This window comes from Cetorhinus maximus, chromosome 3 (assembly GCF_964194155.1).
Source record: "Cetorhinus maximus chromosome 3, sCetMax3.hap1.1, whole genome shotgun sequence".
In the NCBI taxonomy this organism is placed as follows: domain Eukaryota; kingdom Metazoa; phylum Chordata; class Chondrichthyes; order Lamniformes; family Cetorhinidae; genus Cetorhinus; species Cetorhinus maximus.
This window is the reverse complement of record NC_135881.1, coordinates 133,913,628-133,937,168: the sequence shown is the minus strand read 5'-3', so window position 1 is coordinate 133,937,168 and position 23,541 is coordinate 133,913,628. Positions and strand designations below refer to the sequence as shown.

General features: G+C 43.7%; 1 protein-coding gene and 1 non-coding gene across 2 annotated transcripts in view; both read right to left on the bottom strand.

Moving 5' to 3' along the window:
* Positions 1 to 23,541, bottom strand: part of tax1bp1b (Tax1 (human T-cell leukemia virus type I) binding protein 1b) — a 711,119-nt gene that overhangs the window by 163,876 nt on the left and 523,702 nt on the right. The gene's annotated exons all lie outside the window — the stretch shown is intronic.
* trnad-guc (transfer RNA aspartic acid (anticodon GUC)) lies at positions 21,775 to 21,846 on the bottom strand. Its single transcript has one exon. It is a non-coding gene; the product is annotated as a tRNA-Asp (tRNA).

Genomic DNA, 23,541 nt, shown 5'->3' with positions numbered 1-23,541 from the left:
TGGAAGTCTGGAATCATGAATGGTGCTGGGAACTTGCTAATAGCTTTAGTTTTCTGTAGGTCCACCATGAAGCCTTTATTGCTGATGTTATGACACCGCTGATGGTAAATGCTGTTCAAATCCCAGACGGAAACTTGAAACAACTGTCACAACTAATTTTCAATTTGTATAAATTTCAAGATGTGTGCCTTGAATTCAGTAGTCTTATAGGTTTTTACAAAACTAGATAAAACATTTATTAATAAGAGAAATAATTTTAAATACATACATAGACCTACAAATTATAATGATAACTTCTAAATCCCCTAATCAATCTAACTCCCAGTTACGTTTTTGTTTAGGCAACATCAAGACACATAGATTTTAAAAGACCCAGGCAAAGGAACATGCTACCCTGAACAAGTCAAATTCAAAGAGAGTTCTCTTCACTTCAGTCTCTGGAAACAACAGCCTGAGGCATAGATGCTGAAGGCTTTTTCACACTTGTAAGATCTTAAAACTCCTTTCCTCACAAACAGTGTTCTCTCCTTTATACATATCTTCCTTAAATACCCATTGTTTCATTGTCTTTGGACTTGATCTCCCTGATAATAAAACCCTCTCATAGCACTGAGCTTTACCAGTAACCCTTGATAAAAATAAACACACTGTTTTTAAACTTCACCCGGCTAGGTGACACATTTCACCCCTCCTTTGAAAACAATCTAGTCTGGTTTATTTCAAAGTGCAAATGTTCCCTAGACAACTATGTTTCTAAACATCCCCATGGGCAGAATTTTCCGTCTGGCAGGGGTGGAGCGGGAGCGGGTGCGGACCCGATCGCCACCCGTGATCAGGTCTGGGCCACTATTTTATGCGGGCAGACCAACTAAAGCGCACCCAGTGTATTTCCCAACTCCCGAGGATAGCAGGAGTGCGCGGGCGGCAGCGGGTGTGCACAGACCGCCGGGTGCAATGGCGACCCGGCAGTCTGTTTAAAAGAAGGCCTGGCAGCCTCCTGTAGGCTGCTCACAATGGCCACTGCTAGGCTGCAGCAGAGGGGTTCGGGTGAGCAGGCCAGGCTGGAAGGTAGGTCTGCGGAGCAGGCCAGGCTGGAGGGTAGGCCAGTGGGGGGCCAGTGCGCCCCTCATTTTTCTGATGACTGCCTTGCTGCCCTCCTTGAGGGGGTGGCAGCACAACGGGAGATGTTGGCCCTCAGGGCGGGTGGAGAAGGCTCCCCCACATGACCAAATGTGCCTGGGAGAAGGTGCCAGAGGTGGTGAGCTCCTGCAACATGGTGTGATGCACTGGGATCCAGTGCCGCAAGCGCTACAACAATTTGTTGCACTCTGGCAGGGTGAGTACCATGTTGGCATTGGGCATTTAACCCAGCAGGTAGCCTTACCCTCTGCGCCCCCACCCCACCCCCCCACCAACCCCCAAAACAGGTTTCAGTGTTGTGACTGCATTGAATCATTGATGGCATTTTTCCTTTGCTGGGTGGGCAAGCAGATAGTGCCCATGCTGAGGTCAGCCTGAGTGGGTCATGAAGAGATGAGTTTTCCCCCGCAGCATGTGTTGATCTGAAACCCGCATGACTGGTTTGGGGGCAACTTGGAGGAGCTGCACCAAGGCTCAGACTCAGAACTCCAGGACATGTCCTAGTCAGGGTGATGAGATGGTGGAAGGGGAGCTTCAAGATGGCGTGGCAACGAACCATCTGCTGTCCTCTACGCTGCACGTGCTTGTACCTCCTTGCTATGGGAGGAAATATCCTGTGGTTCCTAGTGTGATGGAGGCAGCATGTGTCCAAGGGGGCGGTGGGGGGGGTGGGAAGCAGGCCTAGTATCTTTTTCTGGGTGATCGGCTGCAGCAGGGCGAGGAGGCACTGGAGGCCTGATATGTCCCACTCTGGTTGGGGTGTGCTATGCGTGAACAGAGTCCATGCGCAATTTGCCTTAATCAATGCTCTTCTCTCTTTTTCAGGAGAAGAATGCGCAGAACGTGACTGAGAGTGTGAGGACTGGAGGTGGCCAGGCACAGCTCTCCATACTGTCACTTCGAGTAGGAGGTGCTTGAGCTGGAGAGGCGCCATGACCCCAGGTCCACTGGTGTTGGTGAGGCTAGGGTGCCATGACCAGGTATTTATGCCCAACAGTGAGGTCAGCATTGTCCTCCCAACAGCCATAGCAGCGCTGATTATTAAATTAGTTATTGTTGCATCATTGCTGGACCATTAGTTATGGAAGGTTGAGCGCATAATGAGCCGGGGGGACAGGGATGAAGTTTGTCATTGTCTACACGCTAACCGATCCACTGTCCTTGTTCTTCCTTTCAGCATCATCAGAGCAGGGCCGGGAGGAGGAGCAGCAGAGGCCTCCTCTCAGACCTGAGTGGCCTGAAGTCTCACCAGCGTCACACCATCTCTGTGAGGCAGGCACCAGCGCAGATACGAGCACCTCGGATGGGAATTCGAACAACAGCTAGTGTCCCGGGGCACAGTGGTGACGGTGCTTCACATTCACTGAAAGAGCTGGCAGAGACAGAGAGTGCCCATGGTGCCAGCAGTCGGAGGACTGCAGGGGACCAGGCACATGCTCAGTCGGTGCCTGATGATGTGCCTCTGGAGTCGTCCGCGACGCTGCAGGGGCAGGAAATGCGGCCGGATGTGCGGGAGCATCTGGGAGAGATACATGAGGCTATACTTGGCATGGTCTCCGTGGTGGAGGAGTCAACGCGGACACTCGCCGAAGCAATGAGCCACATGTCCGAGCGCCAAGCGTCCTCCATGGAGAGAACGGCAACTCTTGTGGAGAGCCTCCTCCAGGAGACCCGTCAGGGCTTCCTGGGGATGCGCTCTGACCAGCAAGACCTCACACTGGCAATGACCTCAGCTGGTCACTGCCAGTGCGGGAGATGGTGTGGGCATCAAGCTTCCCAGCTCGTTACCCATCCATCCATGGTGAGCAAGGAGGTCCGAAGTGACCTCATGTCGGTGCAGCAGCTGCCTGTCATCTCTGCGGGCACCTCTCAGGGCGCTCCGGATGAGGGCGGCAACTCCTCCGCCCCTCTCCCAGTGACCGTAGCATCTGGTGAAGCTGCGACGACTGGGGAGATGCCAGCTGCAGAACAGGCAGCTCCCTCCCAGGCAGGGCCAGCACAGGCTCCACGGGCCAGAGGATGACCGCCAAGGTCATCGAGGCCAACAGGCTGGCTCAGGTGCCACTCCAAGCGATGAGGCAGCACCAAGACGTAGCACCTCTAAACGAAAGAATAAGCCACCTTAAGCACATCGCAGGTTTTTCACTGGTGCTTTTGTGTTGGCCTGAGATGAGGTCCTAATGATTTCTTTTTGATTGTTAACACAGTTGTTTTCTCTTTGTGATAAGTTCTTTTGCTTCACACATTAAATGCAGATGTGTGACCATGGCTGAGGGTGCCTCGTTTTTTCGTGTAATGAGTGATTTGTTAGATTTTCAGCTTTATTTAGAAGGCCCTTAGTTAGTGCTGGTGACCTGGCACATTTTGCACTTAGGTATCGAGTATGGAGCCTACAGCCCAGGCTTGTCCTGGTGCTCCATCCGTGTTGTGCCAGCTGAAGGGTCATTGGATTAAAGCCTCCCGGGTGTCCCTGCCTCCCTGGAGTATGCCTGGGTCAGCGTCTACCCCCTCAGCATTCCCCTGTGCGTGCTCATCCTCGGAATCACTGCTGGACTCATCGTGTGCAGCCGCAGCCACTGCATCGACATCTTCATCATCCACTGTGTCCTCCCTTTCCAGTGCAAGATTGTGGAGAGCGCAGCATGCAACCACCATCACCGAGACACGATCTGGGGGGTGCTGGAGTGCACAACCTGAGCGTCCAGGCACCGGAAACGCATCTTGAGAAAACCGATGGCTCTCTCCACCACGGCCCTTGTGGAGGCGTGGCTCCTATTGTACCGCTGCTCAGCTTCTGTTCTTGGATGGCGGAGAGAACTCATGAGCCCCATTCTGAGGGGATAGCCCTTGTCCCCCAGCAGCCATCCATCAAGCCGAGCCGGAGCACTGAAGAGCTCCGGCACCTGGGAGTGTCTGAGGACGTAGGCGTCGTGGGAGTTGCCTGGGTACCTTGCACAGACTTGCAGAATCAACATCCTGTGATCACACACTATCTGCACGTTCATGGAGTGGAAACCCTTCCTGTGACGAAGGCACCGGGCTCACCTTTGATGGCCACATGTGTGCAGCCTATTGCACCCTGGACGCGGCGGAAGCCAACAACGGCCACAAAGCCTCTGGCTCGCTGTGTCTGGCTTGCCTGGTCCCAACAGAAGTGGATGAAGGTCAATGCATGCCTGAACAGAGCATCTGTGACCTGCTTGACACAAATGTGGACAGCTGATTGGGAGACACTGCAAAGATCACCCACTGAGCCCTGGAAGGAGCCAAAGGCATAGAAGCTGAGGGCAGCTGTGACCTTCAGAGTCACTGGCATGGGGTGTCTGCCCAGTTAAGGGATATCTCAGGCCCAATCATCTGACAGAAATAGTTGACTGTCTCCCTTGAGAGACAGAGCCTCCTTTGGCACTGCACCTCAGACATATTGAGGTAACTGCTTTGCTGCCTGTATACCCTGGCAGCAGGATAGTGGCATCTTCTGTGGCCCCTTCCGCCTTGGACTACCTCTTGGCCCTACGTCCCTTGTGCCTGTGCCTGTCCTCCCAAAGGTGGCTCCCCTGGAGGCTGAATGTGCACTCCTGGCCACGTCCCCCTCTAGCCCTCCCTTCCTCCTCAGAGAAGCTGCCTCCAGTGGACAGATCAGCTCCTGTACCCAAGCTAAGGGAAGGCTTCCTGTAACCTCCAGGCCCGGAAAAGATTCCTCACTGCAGAGTGCTGACCTGAAGGTTAAGAGTCCAGAAAAAGCAGCTGGCATGTGTTCTGAAGTACTGCAGATCATACAGGCAAGTTTCAATAACTTTCAACAATAAATACTTCACAGAGCAGATTCACAACCCCACTGAGCCCTCTTATCCTGCCCGTGGATGAGGTTAATAGAAATGTCTCCTACCCGCCTGCCTGTTGTGCCCATGAGCCGACCCAAAGATTGCACGGGCGCCGGAAAATCAGTGTCAGTTGAACACTAAAGGGCCTTAAGTGGCCTGTTAATTAATGGCGGGCACGTGTTGCACTTCATCGTGCGCCTGCCCAGCGAAATATCACAATGGCGAGTGATGACATTGGGACGCTCGCCCGACGTCACCGGGTGTCATTTTACGTGCGGACATGTGGGGCCTGCCCCCCCCCCGCATGTCAAATGGAAAATTCTGCCCCATGTTTACCTAGTTAACATTTCAAACCTAACTTTTCTTCTTACATCAAAGCACCCAGACTAGCTGCAGCTAATTCAATTAAGCCTTACACACACACAGACACATATAGACACATCGACACATCCCACTACTACTCTATTTAACTATAAATTCCAATAACATTATGAGAATTATTATGGCCCAGGAACCGAATTGATGTTTTGGAGAACTCATATTTCTCATTTAGCATCAGCACTGCTTCCTGAAGATGTTCTCAGACTGATGTGAATCTCTTTTCATATTCTTCCACCATTGTACCATGAACTAATACATTGTACATGTCGCAAATGTAAGTCGTGCAAAACAGCCAACATCGTACGTTGAAATAGTTCTGGAGCCAGAGTGATTTCAAACAGCAGGCGGTTAAACATACGAACAGGCAAATGAAGTGCAGGAGTAGGCCATTCAGCCTCTCAAGCCTGCTCTGCCATTTAATAAGATCATGGTTGATCTGACAGTAACCTGAAATCTGCACCCCATCCACCGCTGATAACCTATCACCTCCTTGCTTACCAAGAATCTATCCACCTCTGCCTTAAAAATATCCAAAGTCTCTGCTTCCGCCAACTTTTCAGGAGGAGAGTTCCAAAGACTCGCAACCCTCTGAGGGAAAACATTTCACCTAACCTCTGTTTTAAATGGCCGACCGCTTATTTTAAACAGTGACCTCTAGTTATAGATTCTTCCAATAGAGGAAACATCCTCGACACATCCACCCCGTTAAGACCCCTCAGGATTTATATGTTTCAATCAAGTTGCCTCTTACTCTTCTAAACTCCAGCGTACACAAGCCTAGTCTGCCCAACCTTTCCTCATAAGACAACCCACCCATTCCAGGTATTTGCCTGGTAAACCTTCTCTTAAGTGCTTCCAACACATTTACATCCTTCCTTAAGTAAGGTGGCCAATACTGTACACAGTACTCCAAATGTGGTCTCACTAGTGCCCTGTACAACTGAATTATAATCTCCCTTCTTTCATATTCAATTGCCCTCGCAATAAATGATAACATTCTAATAGCTTTCCTAATTACTTCCTATCCCTACATACTAGCCTTTTGTGATTCATGCACTTGGACATCCAGATCCCTCTGCATCTCAGAGTTCTGCAATCTCTCATCATTTAGATAATGTGCTTCTCTTTTATTCTTCCTGCCAAAATGGACAATTTCACATTTTCCCACATTATACTCCATCTGCCAGATCTTTGCCCACTCACTTAACCTATGTATATCTGTTTGTAGCCTCCTTATGTCCTCTTCACAACTTACTTTCCTACCTATATTTATGTCATCAGCAAATTTGGCAACCACCCCTTCAATCCCTTCATCCAAGTCATTTATATAAATTGTAAACAACTGAGGTCCCAGCACTGAGCCCTGTGGCACGCCACTTGTTACATCTTGCCAACCTGAAAAAGACCCAAAAGACTCTCTGCTTCCTGTTAGCCAGCCAATCTTTATCCATGTCAATATGGTACCCCCTATAGCATGAGCTTTTATTTTCCTCAATAACCATTGATGTGGCACTTTATCAAATGCCTTCTGGAAATCTAAGTACAGTACATCCATCCCTTTAACCACAGCACATGTTACTTCCTGAAAGAACTCCAGTAAGTTGGTTAGACATGAATTCCCTTTCACAAAGCCATGTTGACTCTGCCTGTTGACCTTGAGCTTATCCAAGTGCCCAGCTTTAACTTGTTTAATAATAGTTTCTAACATTTTCCCTAGGACAAATGTTAAGCTAACTGGTCTGTAGTTTCCTCTTTATGTCTCCCTCCCTTTTTGAATAAAGGAGTTACAGTTGCGATCTTCCAATCTAATGGGACCTTTCCCGAATTTAGGGAGTTTTTGAAAATTAAAACCAATGCATCAAAAAACTCACTAACCACTGCTTTTAAGGCACTAGGATGAAGTCCATCAGGACCCGAGCTCTTGTCAGTCCGCAGCTCCAACTATTTACTCAGTACCACTTCTCTGGTGATTGTAATTTTCCTGACTTCCTTCCCCATTCCCATTTCCTGGTTTATAGCTGCTTCTGGGATGTTACTTGTATCCTCTACAATGAAAACTGATGCAAAATACCTGTTCAATTCAGCTGCCACCTCCTTGTTTTCCATTATCAATTCTCCAGACTCACTTTCTATAAGACCAATGCTCACTTTGTTAACTCTTTTCTTTTTAAAATATTTACAAATCCTCTTATTATCTGTTTCTATACTCTTAATTTTTCCCTCCTTATTAATCGTTTAGTCAGACTTTGCTGTTCCTTATATTCTGTCTAATCTTTTGGCATTCCACCTACCTTTGCACAATTATATGGTTTTTCTTTAAGTTTGATACTATCTTTAACCTTTTTAGTTAACCACGGATGGTGTGTTCATCCCTTGGACTTTTTCTTACTTGTTGGAATGTATCTATTCTGTGCATTCTGACATATTCCCTTAATATTAGACACTGCATCTCTATTGACCTCTCCCTTAACCTAATTTGCCAATTCACTTTAGCCAGCTCAGTTTTCATGCCCTCTTAATTGCCCTTATTTAAGTTTAAAAACTTAGTCTCAGGCCCACTCCTCTCTCCCTCAAGCTGAATATAAAATTTAATCATATTATGGTTGCTGCTACCTAGGATTGCCTTCACTATTGAGCTGTGTCAAGTTGACGCAATTATGGGTGAACCTGTTTGGCTTTGGGACTGGGACCATCCTGGAACATCATGTGGTTGGTTGTGTGGCTGGGAGGTGACTCACGTGTATGTCAACTTGTCCAGCTGCTGCTGCACTTGTTTTATGAGTGGGTGGGGAATTTTTCATGACATGAACAGGCACACGGGTTTAGTATCCTCTCTGTGTGACCCTGTATGAGTTTTTCAGTTGCCCCAGTCCTGTGAAGAGCTTTGGGAATTCACTTTATACTTGGAACCAGGCCCTTGTTGGTTGACCTCATCAATTTTTTTGTAGAAGGTTAAGTTCAACACAGGCTTTGCAGCTTAGTAGTGAACAGCCTGGTTGTGGACCATGAACAGAATCTCTTGGCTCCTTTTATCCTTGTACCTCAGTGACACCTACAGGGTGCCTTTCACCGAGAGCTTTATGCCTCCTGCTCTGTATAGGTGTGTTGTGGGTAGCATCTGCCACTGGGTCACCAGCCATGGTCCCCTGTCCGACAGGACTTTAACACTGGCTCCTTTAAAGTTTACAATTTAAAGTTTGTGAGATGGCCGTTAACCGAAATGTCTGCATTACAATTCGAAAATCCAGGATCTTTGATCTCACCCAAGAAGCATGGCTGTGTGTCCTCTTGGTGTGCAGTTTCAACCTCATGAATCACCTTTGGGTCTTCTGTGCATTTAGATATTTTGGCCTTGCACAGTTTGACAAAGTGTCCAATTTTGTTACATAGAAATTATTGGGCTGAAATTGCAGGACATTGATCTCACCTGTGGGGGCGCTTTGCTCCATAGTGCTGACATGGTCAATTTACTGCTCGGTTAGGGTATTGCTTCCCTTGCCTGGAGTGTCCCTGTTTCTGTGCTGTTTAACTAACTTGACTGTGGGATTTCCTTTGTACCACAGTTTAATTTCTCCTAAAATGGACCTGTGCTGCAAATGGAGTTCAGACTGTCTAACAATCTGGATAGCTTTCTGGAGGGTTAGATCTTCATTTGCTTGCAGCATGTCTGAGAAACCTGCTGTCCTTACCTGGTCTGGCCTACATGTGACTCCAGACCTGCAGCAATGTGGTTGACTCTTACATGCCCTCTGAATGAGAGCAATTAGGGATGGGCCATAAATGCTGGTCTAGCCAGCATCCCACATCCCATGAATGAATAAATTTTAAAAAGCAGCAATTTCTGATGAATGAATTATTTAAAAGTTTCTCAGGACTTGCTTTATCCTGGGATTTAAAAGTTTTTGCTCACTCCTGCTGGGTCTGCTGGATCAGCATTCTGGGAATTGAAGCTGAAATTCTAAGAGATCCTATGGAATCTTCTGCTGCAATGAGGAATTATAAATTTCTGCCTTCAGCTTCCAAGCCTTTTTTTGGAGCTTTTCCCGAATGATTTTCTTTTGTGTGTCTGCTTCTTGAGCTTTTCTTCAGGTCAGAATGCTTCTTCAAATGTTTCTTAAGTCTTGCAGGATTTTAGTTTTTCTCTGCATTTTTTGCGAGGTTTTGGGATTTTCCATTCTCTGCCACCATGTTGTAGGGTGTTAGATACCATTCAGTCAGTCTTAATGAAGTCTTCATAGTCTTATGTAGGTTAACTGTATGTATTTATTAACTACAAGTCTCCATGCTTGCTGTACACATGGCTCTGTCCAACACTCGACTGACCCCTAGGTGCGGGTCATGTGTTCTCTTACATCACTGCCTGGGCGGTACTCTACTCAGTCCCACGTTAAACCATATAAGTGCCTGACCCTTATATTACAGTCACCGCACTCTTGTACTGCAGTGAGAACTGTGCTGTGTATCAGCAATACAGAAGAATGTGAGGGAAATTCCACTAGCAATGCCTCTGCTGCATCTTCTGGATTCAATGGGAGAACTGTCAAACAAATGCTAGTGTCCATCTTGAAGTCGCATTCACAAGCATTCAGGTAAAACTCTTGCAAAATCGACTTTTGATGGTTTGGGCACTTGTGTTCAAATAGCAAAAAAGTGCCTCCCCTGCCATGTCCTGTTTTCTTCATTCTCAAATGTCCAGAATTCCAGGGAAGGACAAAGAAGGTGCTTCAAAGAAACTCTGAAGCTCTCCTTGAAGCATTGACTGGGAGGAACTTGCTAGCAATCATTTAAAATGGTGATAACTTGCCCATCAAGCTGCTTCAAGTTTTGAGTCACAACGTCTTAATGATGAGAAAGAGTGGATGTAAGTCAAATTAACTTACCATTCTGCTTGTGAATCATATTCATGAAGCCTCAGATGGAGTACCAGTCATTTATGTACTTTTTTGCTCTGGGAAGTAAATAGCTCCAACCCAGTAGATATTCTCCTCACATTAACATAATAACATAAGAACTAGGAGCAGGAGTAGGCAATTCAGCCCCTCAAGCCTGCCCCGCCATTCAATACGTTCATGGCTGATCTCATTTCGGCCTCAACTCCAATTTCCCGCCCTCTCCCCACAAGCTTTCAACCCGTTACTAATTAAAAATCTGTCTATCTCCTCCTTAAATTTATTCAGCGTCCCGGCATCCACTGCACTCTGAGGTAGTGAATTCCACAGGTTCACGGCCCTTTGAGAAAAGTAATTCCTCCTCATCTCTGATTTACATCTACTACCCCTTAGCCTAGAACTATGGCCTGTCATTCTAGAATGCCCCACAAGGGGAAACATCTGCTCCACATCTACTTTGTCTATCCCCTTTAGCATCTTATATACCTCAATTAGATCTCCTCTCATCCTTCTAAACTCTAACGAGTATAGGCCTAAACTGCTCAATCTCTCCTCATAAGACAAGCCCCGCATCTCTGGAATCAATCTAGTGAACCTCCTCTGAACCGCCTCCAATGCAACTATGTCCTTCCTCAATTAAGGGGATCAAAACTGTGCACAGTACTCCAGGTGCAGTCTCACCAATGCCTTGTACAGTTGCAACAACACTTCCCTATTTTTATAATCTATTCCTTTAGCAATAAATGCCAAAATTGCATTTTGGTTCCTTATTACCTGCTGTACCTGCATACTAGCTTTCAGCGATTCATGCACAAGGACACCCAGATCGCTCTGCACTGAAGCATTCTGAAGTTTCTCTCCATTTAAATAATAAGTCACCTTTTTATTCTTCCAACCAAAATGGATAACCTCACACTTATCCAAGTTAAACTCCATCTGCCAAATTTTGGCCCATTCACCTAACTTGTCCATATCCATTTGTAAATTTCCTATTTCTCCATTGCAGCTTACTTTCCCACCTATTTTGGTGTCATCTGCAAATTTAGCTATAGTACCTTCTATCCCTGAATCCAAGTCATTAATATAGATTGTAAATATTTGGGGCCCAAGGACCGAACCCTGTGGCACCCCACTAGTTACAGCTTGCCATCCAGAAAAAGACCCTTTTATCCCGACTCTCTGCTTTCTGTTGGTTAGCCAATCCTCTATCCAAGCTAATATATTACCCCTAACTCAGTGTGATCTTATCTTATGTATCAATCTTTTGTGTGGCACCTTATCAAAGGCCTTCCGGAAGTCCAGATATAATCATCTACAGGATCCCCATTATCCATTTTGCTTGTCACATCTTCAAAGAACTCTAGCAAATTAGTCAAATATGATTTACTCTTCATAAAACCACGCTGACTTTGATGGATAGCATTTTGACTTTCTAAATGCCCCATTACTACTTCCTTAATAATGGATTCCAACAATTTCCCGACATTGCTTATATCTATCCTGTTTCTTTGCCATTCCTGCCACAGATCAACCTGAGCCTATTTTTCTACCACCTGCTCCTATCTTTAGATATAGACAGTTGCAAATCTACAATTCTCCTGGCACCACTGGGTATGTTTTACTGCTGACTGGTAACACAAGCAGTGAAATTTGCGCGAATATGTTAATGGTCCAGTGGGAAGAGCGAGGCAAAGAAACAAATGGACTGACCATCCAGCTGTGGAAGAGAAGGCAAGAGGAATGAATATAAAAGGGAAAAAATTGAATTAGGGAAGAATAAAATGGAAGTACAAAGAAAAAGTAAATATTAAGAGAAAAATTAAAAATAAATTAAAATATAGCATAGTCACTGATTGTGGTGAGAAATGTATTGGTCAATCTATGATTCTGGAATCTAATTTCAAGGAAAGTCTGTCCTCAAACAGTAGCCTGAACAAACAATGCAGCAGAGAGTGTGGCAATCACATACCTGGGACGAAGCAATGTCAAAGTCATGTACTATAAATATGTTTTCAAATTATTTTAACGTCTACTTTTGGCTAACCAATGAACAGAGTGGGTGTTCATCTAGAGATGTAAATTACATAAACTATATTTGTCAAGGTGAATGAGGATAACTAATGTTTTAAAACTTGAACTATGAAACTATTGATGTATACTTATAATATTCTAAATGCATTTTGCTACCTAATAAAGGTATTGCCAGAGGCAGAATATATGTCCTCGCTTACTGCCCATGATCAGTATGTTTGGTATGGGAAGAGGTGTGCCTTTTCTTATCCCCTTTGAGGGTGTATCCCAATTAAATAATTCAGCAGCAAAAAAGGTTGTTTTCCCACATACTTACCCTGAAATAAATGCAATGTCAGACATACTCGTGGTCACTCACACACATAAAGATTAGATACAGATAAAAGTCATGCACTTGTACGGATTACAGTTATCTAAGCCTTTGGTTTATGATCTCTGGTCTCCCACATGGCAGGCCTGTAATTTCTTGGATTTTTTTGAGGCTTTAAAGCTGAAGGAAGGATCTTGCAAAACAAAGAGTTCACAGCAGGTTGTGAGGTTTCTTGTAGTCAGATTTATAGGAGGCTGGTTCTTGGGTGAACTTTAACTGGAACAGGTTATGTACCCTGGCTGCCTGCTGTCTCGCAACTTGTTTCTGTGTCTCGTTCACAATCAAGCTGAATTGATGGTTCGACAGCTTTGGTGGAACTTGCTGCAAACAGCTCTTAGCTGTCCTTTTAAATGGGCAAAGATAACATGGTTGCCTGCATGTGGCTTTTCCCAAGTTCAAAGTCTTTTTCCAAATAAGGCATTCATGTTGATTACACATCCAGTGTTGTGGCTTCACAGTTCTGGGGATTTGAGACAGTCAATGTTTTTGTTTTCGAATGACCCATTCAAATCAGATAATACCCTTTCGATTGGTTTTAAGGAAGGGTGTTGACTCACATCCATCTATGTTCTTTATTGTTCCCTCTTGAGACAGAGGAATGGTCCTAATCTACAAAAGAAATCAGGTGACATTGGGTAGCCATCTTTACCAGCCTTCTTGTGTCCAGTTTTAAAATATAAAATTAGTTTGAAGTTCAGGATATGACATGCCAGTACTCGGCATGGTAGTACGTTATGAGAAGGGGAAATGTTATGATCCATGAATGCTATTTCAGAATCATTGCAGTTAGATTTTACCTTGGCTTTCAGAATAGAGATTGAACTATGAATATGACTTATTTATTTCAATCATTAAATTAATTTTATAAATTAATTAGGCAGCCATTACTTGCACCCATTATTTCCAGAATTTCCTTTGTGTCTTCTAATGTGAAGACAGATATAAAGTATTTATTTAATTTCTCTGCCATTTCCTTATTCCCCAACACAAATTTGCCTGTCTCTGCCACTAATGTGCCCATGCTTACTTTCACTAAACATCTCTTCCTGTATACATACTTATAGAAACATTTACAATTTATTTTTATGTCTTTTTCTCGTTTACTCTCATATGCTTTTTAACCTTTTCTTATCAGTTTCTTAGTCCTTCTTTGCTGAATTCTGATACCTTCCCAATCCTCAGGATTACTACTTTTTTTTGGCAATATCAGACTCTTCCTTTGATTTAATACTATCTTTAACTCTCATTGTTAGCCACAGCTGGATCACAGTTTCTGTGGGTTGTTCTGCCTTGAAGTAATGTGTATGTGTTGCAAATTATGTATTAATTCTTTAAGAGCCAATTACTTGTCTACCATCATATCTTTTAAGATAAAAGCAAAATACTGCGGATGCTGGAAATCTGAAACAGAAACAGAAAATGCTGGGAAACGTCAGCAGGTCTAACAGCATGTGTGTGAGGAGTCAACTCACCCCTCACACCTACATGGCTTGTTTTGTTTAGATTTAAGACTCCAGTCTCAAACTTTACATAAATCATTTTCAATCTTAATATAAAATTCTATCATATTATGGTCACTCTTTCTGGACGGTCCTTTACTACAAGGTTATTACTTAACCCTTTCCCATTGCAGAATACTAGATCTAAAATAGTTGTTCACTAGCTGGTTCCTTGACATACTGATCTAGAAAACTGTCTGGTCTACATTCTATGAACTTCTCCTCCTCACTTTGACTGCAAGTTTTATTTGCCTAGTATATAAAATCTCCCACGATTACTGTATTACCCCTTAATACATGTGCTTTCAGTTTCCTGATTCATACTCTGCCCTACACTGCAACTACTGTTAGGGAACCTTTAAACAACTTCTTGCAATGTTTTCTGCCTCTTGTTTCTTAGCTCCACTTAAACTGATACTACTTCTTGACCTTCTGTGTTAAAATCCTTTCCCTCTACCATTCTTTTATCCCTTCCTATAAAAGCAGGACTACATTTCCTCCTTTCCATTTTGCACATCTCTTCTGAAATTTAAATATCCTGGAACATTTAATCCCTAACCTTTATCACTGCAACCATATTTCTGTAATGGCTCTTAGATCAAACCTGTTAATTTCTATCTGTGATATTAATTCATCTAATTTGTTGTGAATACTTTGTGTATTCAGATATCATGCTTTTAGCTTTGACTTCTTAAAAATTTCCTTGACATCACCTTAGTCGCTAATGCCCCATTACCTTTGTTGGTCTCATTGTACCCAACTCACTGTGCTTATTTTTACACCGAACACTGCTCTGCTCTAGAACTTTTCTCTTGCTACTTTTCTTGTCTGGCATTACCCACTCCATTTTATTAGTTTAAAGCCCAGTTTATTGCCCAAGTTATTTTCTCGCCAGTTAATATAACTAACAACCAATGTACACTAACAACCAATTTAAGGTTATCAGTCAGGCTTGCGGTGTGGCTCACTTATGCATGCTAGAAGCTTTATATATTCACACACAGGGTCCTGTCCTTTGCAAACAGAAAGAACATGTCCACCGATTGTGCCTTTTTCAACTAAACAAAAGCTTAGGGGCCAGCCATTCCCTGATTCATTCCCCATGGCAATGCCTTGACCAATCAGAATCGACATGCCTGGTTTGAATTTAAACAAAAGCTTACAGTTAACTGTTCCCTGGTAAATTCTCCATTGCAATGCCCTTATCAATCAGAGTCTATTTGCCAATCAATCAGCACTCTCTTCTCATGCAGTATAAATTGTTGTTCCCTTTGAGATTTAGTATTCTTGTGATTCAGTCCTGATGAGTGCAAGAAAGAAAGCTTCTGCAGCATGTCTCTTTTTTCAGCAATATTCAAGTTCTGTACTACCAAGCAGCTACTTATATATGGTTGTCTGGGATTGCAATGCTCTCCACAAATGCCCACATGCTGCATCCAGCTCTTATTAGTCTGATATTTAAGATTGGAAATTTAGGTGGTTATCTAGGAATCATTTTATATGCAAGTTATTGTGCTGGATCATACTGTAGCTGAGTTTGAGAAGAATGCTTGCTCCTTGACTGTTCCCATTCTGGAATTTCCAGAGCCACCTTTCCCTCCAGTTCCCGGTTTCCTATTCCATTCTCTCAGTCCGCCTTTCTGACTCCTAGGGGAGGATTTTTCCCTCGGGCTCGATTGGGGCAGGTGGGGGTGGTTGGGAAGCTGACCGCCGCCTGCGATCGGGGCCAGACCGCAATTTCATGCTGGCGGACCAATTAAGGCCTGCCCAGCTTGAGTTGCACATGGCAGCACTCAGAGCTGCCTGTGTGGGCGGGAGGGTGGGGGGAGGAGGGCAAGCGTGAACTTCACATATGCGCGCAGGTGCGCACTGGAAAAGCTTCCTGAGGCACAGAGCTACCTCAGGGAGATAAACATTTTTGAAAATTAAAAATAAAGTTTTCTAAAAAGTTATAAAACATGTACTCTCATGTGGCTTCTGTCAAATGAGCAGGAACATGTTATTAATTAAATTTTAAATGCTTTATTTTATTTTTATTTGCCTTTAGAAATCTCATACTGGCCGTGGATGAGGTTTCCTAAAGAATGCAAAGGCCGCTTGGCCTTTTCACCTGCTCAGCAACTGCAAGGTTGGATGGGCAGCAAAAAAATTAATTCAATTACCCTTTTAATGGCCTTAATAGGCTTTTCAATTGTTGGCAGGCGCACTACTGACTTTGGCGCATGCCAACCGACTGAAATTTCATGCAAATGCGTAATGATGTCAGGACACTCGCCCAACGTCATCGCGCATCATTTTACCTTCGGTTGGGTTGGGCATACGCCCGCCTGATGAGTGGAAAATTCTCCCCCTGATCTAGCTGCATTTTTGTGGAAACACATGAATAGGAGTAGGCCATTCAGTCACTTGAGCCTTTTGCTCCACTAAATTAGCTCATGGGCTGACCTGTACTTCAACTCCATTTTTAAAAATGCATTTATGGGATGTGCGCTTCGCTGGCTAGGCCAGCATTTATCTCCCATTCTTAATTGCCCTTGAGAAGGTGGTGGCGAACTGCCTTCTTGAGCTGCTGCAGTCCATGTGGTTTAGGCACACCCACAGTGCTGTTAGGAAGGGAGTTCCAGGATTTTGACCCAGCGACAATGAAGGAACAACGATATATTCCCAAGTCAGGATGGTGAGTGGCTTGGAGGGGAACTTTCATGTGGCAGTGTTCCCATGTGTCTGCTACCCTTGTCCTTATAGATGGTAGCAGTCATGGGTTTGGAAGGTGCTGCTTAAGGAGCCTTGATGAGTTTCTGCAGTGCATCTTGTAGATGGTACACACTGCTGCCACTATTTTTCGGTGGTGGACTGAGTGAATGTTTGTGGATGGGGTGCCAACCAAGCGGGTTGCTTTATCTTGGATGGTGTCGAGCTTCTTGAGTGCTGTTGGAGGTATTCCAACACACTCCTGACTTGTGCCTTGTAGATGGTGGACAGGCTTTGGGGGAGTCAGGAGGTGAGCTACTCGTTGCAGGATTCCTAGCCTCTGACCTGCTCTTATGGCCACAGTATTTATATATCTAGTCCAGTTCAGTTTCTGGTCAATGGTAACCCCAGGATGTTGATACCTGTACTCAACTCCATTTTTTTTAACCTGCCCTAAAATTATCATTTCAGTCATTTCACTTTCAAATTTGAATTGACCTTGCATTCATCATATTTTTGGGAAGGAAGAGTTCAAGATTACTACTACTGTTTGAAAAATTGCTTTGTGATTTCACAGTTAAATGGCATAACACCAATTTTAGGATTAAGTTCATAATAAAGCAAAATACAACGGATGCAGAAAAGCAGGAATAAAAACAGAAAATGCTGGAAATATTCATTAGCTCAGACAGCACCTGTGAAGAGAAAACTGAAGCTTGGATTTTCATCTGCAAGTTGGGTGTGCAGAGCCAGCAGAAATCCCAGATCCGCAAACCTGACCTTTAAAAATGGCTGCCCAAGCATCATATTATGGGGAGACGTGGAGTGGGTGGGTGGGGGGGGGGGGGGGGGGGGGGTAGGGGGCGGGGTGTGGTGGTGGTGGGCCGTATGGTGGAGAGGGCTACGTCTAATGCAGATTGGAAACCTGAATGAGTGATGCCAGATGTAGTGAGGAGGATTAGAACTGGGGTGGGCAACCCCAGGAGTAGTAAGGAGGATGGCGGGTGCAGAGGTGTGTTGGGTGCAAGAACTGTTTTAGAGCTCTGGCACTGTGTCCAAAAATTTTAGAAAAAATAAAACATCCCTCCAGCCCTCACCCTTCTCACCCCCATATCCCCCACATACTCTCCATGCCAACCTAAGCCACATTATGCCCTGTACCCACCTCATTGCTCTTCATATCCTCCATCCCAACCTATGCCCATGTACCCACCCCCATGGCCCTTCGTACCCTTCATGCCAACATATGCCCCTATATCCACCTGCATGGCCCTTCATAGCCCTTATGCCAACATAGTGCCAACTGATGCCAACACATGCCACCCACCCACCGCCCTTTGCCCTTACACCTATCATGCCAACTCATCCATGGACATACCTCAGGACCCATGCAGAGATGAGATAAAATAAGGTTCTATCAAATGAAGTTCTATGTTCTATTGCAGACTTGTATATTGAAAAAAACACTCATTATAAAACCCCATTTAGTACATTTACATTCCTTCAACCACATAAAGCCTTATAACAACAAACATTTCATTGGTGCACAATCCCTTATAAAAACAAGCATTGGAATTCATTTTCCCACTTCAAAGAGTCTATAATTGCTTGGAGCTGTTAATCAAACTGAAAGGGCAGACACCTTACTATGATAATGAATGGTTGTGAAATCAGTCATGCAGCAGTAACCCAGTAATGGAAGCCCTCAGGCTTATGTCAACAGACAGAGTGAAATAGCAAGTATATTTTTTTACACTCCAGGCATTTTTCTTCAAAGATTTAAAAGATGGTATTTTAAATGCCTTGACAGCTTGACAGCTCCCTTAGACAGGTCCTCTTGACAGGTCATCTTGACACTTTTGACTGGTCCTCTTGATAGGTCCTCTTGACAATTTTCACAGGTCCTCTTGACACTTTTCACAGATCTCCTGACACATTTTACAGATTGTCTTGACACTCTTGCCAGGTCCTCTTGACAGGTGCGTTTGACAGTTTTGACAATTGATTTTGACAGGTCTGTTGATAGTTCCAATGAGCTTGACAGTTAATGAGTTTATGCGCTTTTTATGTATATTCATGCCCACATTTAGCACTTCCAAATGGAAGCATATTTCCCCCAAAGGGCATCTGACCTCCACCAAAGGGCACCTGACCTCCCCAAAATGTGTCCTGGGACCAGATCCAAAGGGGTAAGTTGCCTCCTGGTTATCCAAATGAATCCACAAATTTCAGACCTGCTCTTACCAGGTCTACTCGGCACATTTTGGATTTCACACTCCTGGGCTACCAAAATCCGACTTCAGTGAAGGCAGCCGATGATTTAAATGGCCATCTGCCTCTGTAAACTGCGCATGAGTGAAACATGAACCGCCCCCATTCCCACACCCGCAAAAATGGGAAGTGTCGTGTTCGGGCACTTTTGCCATTTTCTGCAAATAATTCCGCAAGTAACATTTTTTGCAAAATCCGGGCCAGAGTTAACATTTTGGACCTGGTTATGCACTTTATTTTGAATTGCCCCACCAAAGGAAATAGTTTATGTATGCGTATACTTTCAAATTCCTTTTATCATTTTAAAGACCTCAATTATTTATTCTTTATACTCTACCTTTAAACTCAAGGGTCTACTAGGCAACCTGTCCTCACAATTTAATGCTTAAAACACTACTATCACCCTAGCAAATCTACACCATATTCCCATGAAGGATAACATATCTCTCCTGAAGCTCAGTGCCCAGAACTGAACATAGTACAGCAGATGGATGAGATCTGATCTAGGTTCTGTACAATTGAAGCATCACTTCCCAATTTTTATATTTCAGCCTCCTTGAGCTAAAGGCCAGCACTCAGTTAGTCTTTTTGTAAACAAAAGTTAATTTTTTCGTACCTGTGTACTAGCTTTTAGGAACTTGTGTTATTGGGATGTGGGCAGGCATTTTAAGAGTCAACTGCATTGCTGTGGGTCTGGAGTCACATGTAGACCAGACTCGGTAAAGATTGCAGATTTCCTTCCCTAAAGGTGAACCAGATGATTTTTTTTTTACAACAATCAGCAATGGTTTCATGGTTTTCATCAGACTTCTAATTCCAGACTTTTATTGAATTCAAATTTCACCATCTAATGTGTTGGGACTTGAACCTTTGGGATTCCAACCAATTACCAATTCCTGTCATAAGGTTACCTCCAATTTTATGCACTTTCATTTTTGCCAATATCTGGTTCCAAACCTTTCAATGCCTTCTGGAAATCCATATCGACAACATTCATAGACATTCCCCTATTTACCATGCTGCTACCTCCTCAAAAAATCCAGCTAGATTAGTCAGGCATGACCTATCCTTCACAAATTCATGCTGTGTCTCTATGATCCACTGATAATCATCCAAGTGCTCAGCCACTCTGTCTCCAATCATAGATTCTAGTAACTTCCTCAAAACTGGTGTTAAATGGAAGGCAGAAAATTAGTGTGTTTGGAAGGCAGAGGAAACAAAGGCTAGAACATAGATAACAGTTAGTTCATCAGTGCTAAATGGTATATACTTCAATGCAAGAAGTGTGGGGAATAAGGCAGATGAGCTGAGACCACAAATTGACATGTGAGAGTATGACATTATAGCTATTACTGAAAGAAGGGCAGGAATGACAGCTTGACATTCTTGGTTATAGACAAGGCAGAGAGGGAGATAAAAAGGGAACAAAAACAAAAATAGCTGGAAAAACTCAGCAGGTCTGACAGCATCTGCGGAGACGAACACAGTTGACATTTCGAGTCTGTATGGCTCTTCATCATACGGACTTGAAATGTCAACTGTGTTCCTCTCCGCAGATGCTGTCAGAACTGTTGAGCTTTTCCAGCTATTTTTGTTTCAGATTTCCAGCATCCACAGTATTTTGCTTTTATCTTTGAGATAAAAAGGGATATTGATATTGATATTGATTAAGGAAACAATTATAGCTGTGAGGAAGGATGATATGGTAGAAGAATCATCAAATGCCATATGGATTGCATTGAAGAACAAAAAAGAGGCAATCTCACAACTGGGAGTGGACTATAGACACCAAAACAGCTATAGGGAGATAGAAGAGCAAATATGTAGGCAAATCTTTGAGAAGCGTGTTATGACCAGATGAGAAGGAATGAACTGTCTCCCTTCTATTCAGCCTCCTCAGTTGGTCACAACAAAGTTTTAAGTTTCTTCTTCATGAGGAAATACCTTTTCCGAATCCAAATGTATTTAACTATTTAGGCTGTGAACAATAAAGAGCCAATCAAACAAAATTTTCTTGAGTCAAAGAAAGAGCAAATGTATTAACCACTAAACCAAGAGGAAAATATAAAATAAACATGACTTCACACACACAGGTATCAGAAATAAGGGAAGCTAGAGTCCAATCAAAAAAAGTTAAAAGAATATATGGTTAAGTGTGTTTTGATTGTTCTTGAGGCGTGGTTTTTTAAACATTGTGGCCGATTTGGATCAGCTGGATTCGTGGATGTGGTCAGATGTAGAAGATTATTACAAGATCTCAGTTTGCTGGTAGATTTCTAGTAAATTTGGCTTCCGAATTAGATAATACATGTTCCAAACGATAGAGCGAGAGACCTCATTTCAGCCTGTCTCTTCTGCTGAAAACTTTCTTGCAATCTCTCTGCAGTGGCTGGCAGACCTGAAATACTTCACCCATTGTATATTTTCAGGGGGTTTTGGTTGGGTCTGTCTGTGATGTAGTAGAAGGATCTGGTATATTAAGGGTTAACCTGGGACTGAGTACAGTACCTCCCACTGGTGATGTAAGAAGGCGCCTGACCTAGATCGTGGGTCAGCAGCTTTTCCTGAATCTCCCTGTCGCTGATAGGAAATCTTTATCTGCACTACTACATATGAATGTTAAAGTACATTTCCATTTTCGTGTGTTTTCTAGTTTAAAGATAATAGAACTACGCCGACTCCCCGTCGGGGAATTGAACCCCGGTCTCCCGCGTGACAGGCGGGGATACTAACCACTATACTAACGAGGAGCTACCTAGATCGTGGGTCAGCAGTGTAGAGCTAGATAACAACATGGAAGGACATGCCATGGAGTCCTTTCCATACCTTTACCCTCTACTGTAAATAGGTACACAGTTCAGTAATGCTAATAAAGACTTCTTGGTAACTTCTACAAGGCTGCTTAGTGGTGCCTAAGCAGTACGCCAGGGATAGCAACAACAAAACAGCAGCCATTGTTTTAATATCCAGCACTTTGCATTTTTAATGTCTCTTCTTTAAATAATGATGAATTTCAATGGGTCTCTGAATTGTGGGAAATGTCTCTCTATTTGCACTCCCCTGAGGGTGATTTGTTTGTTTTTTTCACATTCACCTTGGAAGGTGGCCTTACATTTTTAAATAGTTTGTTCTGTCTCATTTCAAATTACAAAATTTCCAGTCAATTAAAAGTTGAAAAATCACATTTTCAAAAATAAAGTGGCATAGCCTCATGGCAAATTCAAAAACAATAGGACAGTAATAGTGGGGGATTTCAACTCCCCTAATATTAACTGGGATAGAATAAGTTTGAAAGGCACAGAAGGAGCAGAATTCTTAAAATGCATTCAGGAGAACTTTTTTAGCTAGTACGTTGCAAGTTAAACAAGAGACAGGGTGGTTCAGGATTTAGTTTTAGGGAATGAAACTGGGTGGAAGGAATATCAGTTGGGAAGCGTTTTGGTGGAAGTGATCATAATATAGTTCGATTTAGGGTAGTTATAATAAAAGGACAACGATTGACCAGGAATAAAAGTTCTCAATTGGGTAATTTTAAATAGTCTTTTGGTAGTACAGAACTTGAGTATTGCTGAAAAAAGACACTTTGTTGAAGCTTTTTGTCTTGCACTCATCAGGACAATCACAAGAATGCCAATATCAGGGGAAGCAACAACTTTATACTGTATTGAAAAGAGTGCTGATTGGTTGTCAGGTGGGCTCTGATTGTGTTGTAACTGAAGGTATAGCCTCTCCTACTGGCTATCATGGGTCACGTGATGTTTTGGGAGGCTCCGACCAATGAGCCCTAAGCACGGGCAATCCGGGGAGTGAGGCTTCCTGACGAGAATCCTGGTCGAGCATGCAGCACCTGAAAAGCCTCTCTGTAATAAAGTTTATTTGTTTCTTGTTGAAACCTGTCCACTCCATCAGGTCATTACGTTTGGTGACAAGGGTAAAATAGCTCCAATGCTGCACCTCGCCTTGTTACTGTGAGTGCAGTAATCTTAAGAAAAAGAGAAGACTACTCACCAATCATGCCACTCTTTGGCAGAAGTGATCCTTATGATGCGACTATGTAAGACTGAAGCCAGTATGTAGAGCGCCTTGGATTTTATTTTGTAGCGAACTAAATTACCGTGGAGGAAAAACAGAAATCCATCCTTTTGAGTGTATGTGGCAGGATGAAGTACAATCTCATTTGTAACCTGACGGCCCCGAGCACGCCCAATTCTAAGTCCTATAATAAATTAGTGGACCTCACGAAAACGCATTTCCAGCTGAAGCGAAGTAATAATGCAGCATTTTAAATTTAATTCAAGAGTTAGGACCCCGAGAGAGTCTATTGCAACCAATGTAGCAAACCTTAAGCAGCTGACAGAACACTGCAACTTCGGGGACGCATTAAATGATATGCTGCGGGACCGATTAGTTTATGGAGATCAGGACGACGCAATTCAGGGCCATTT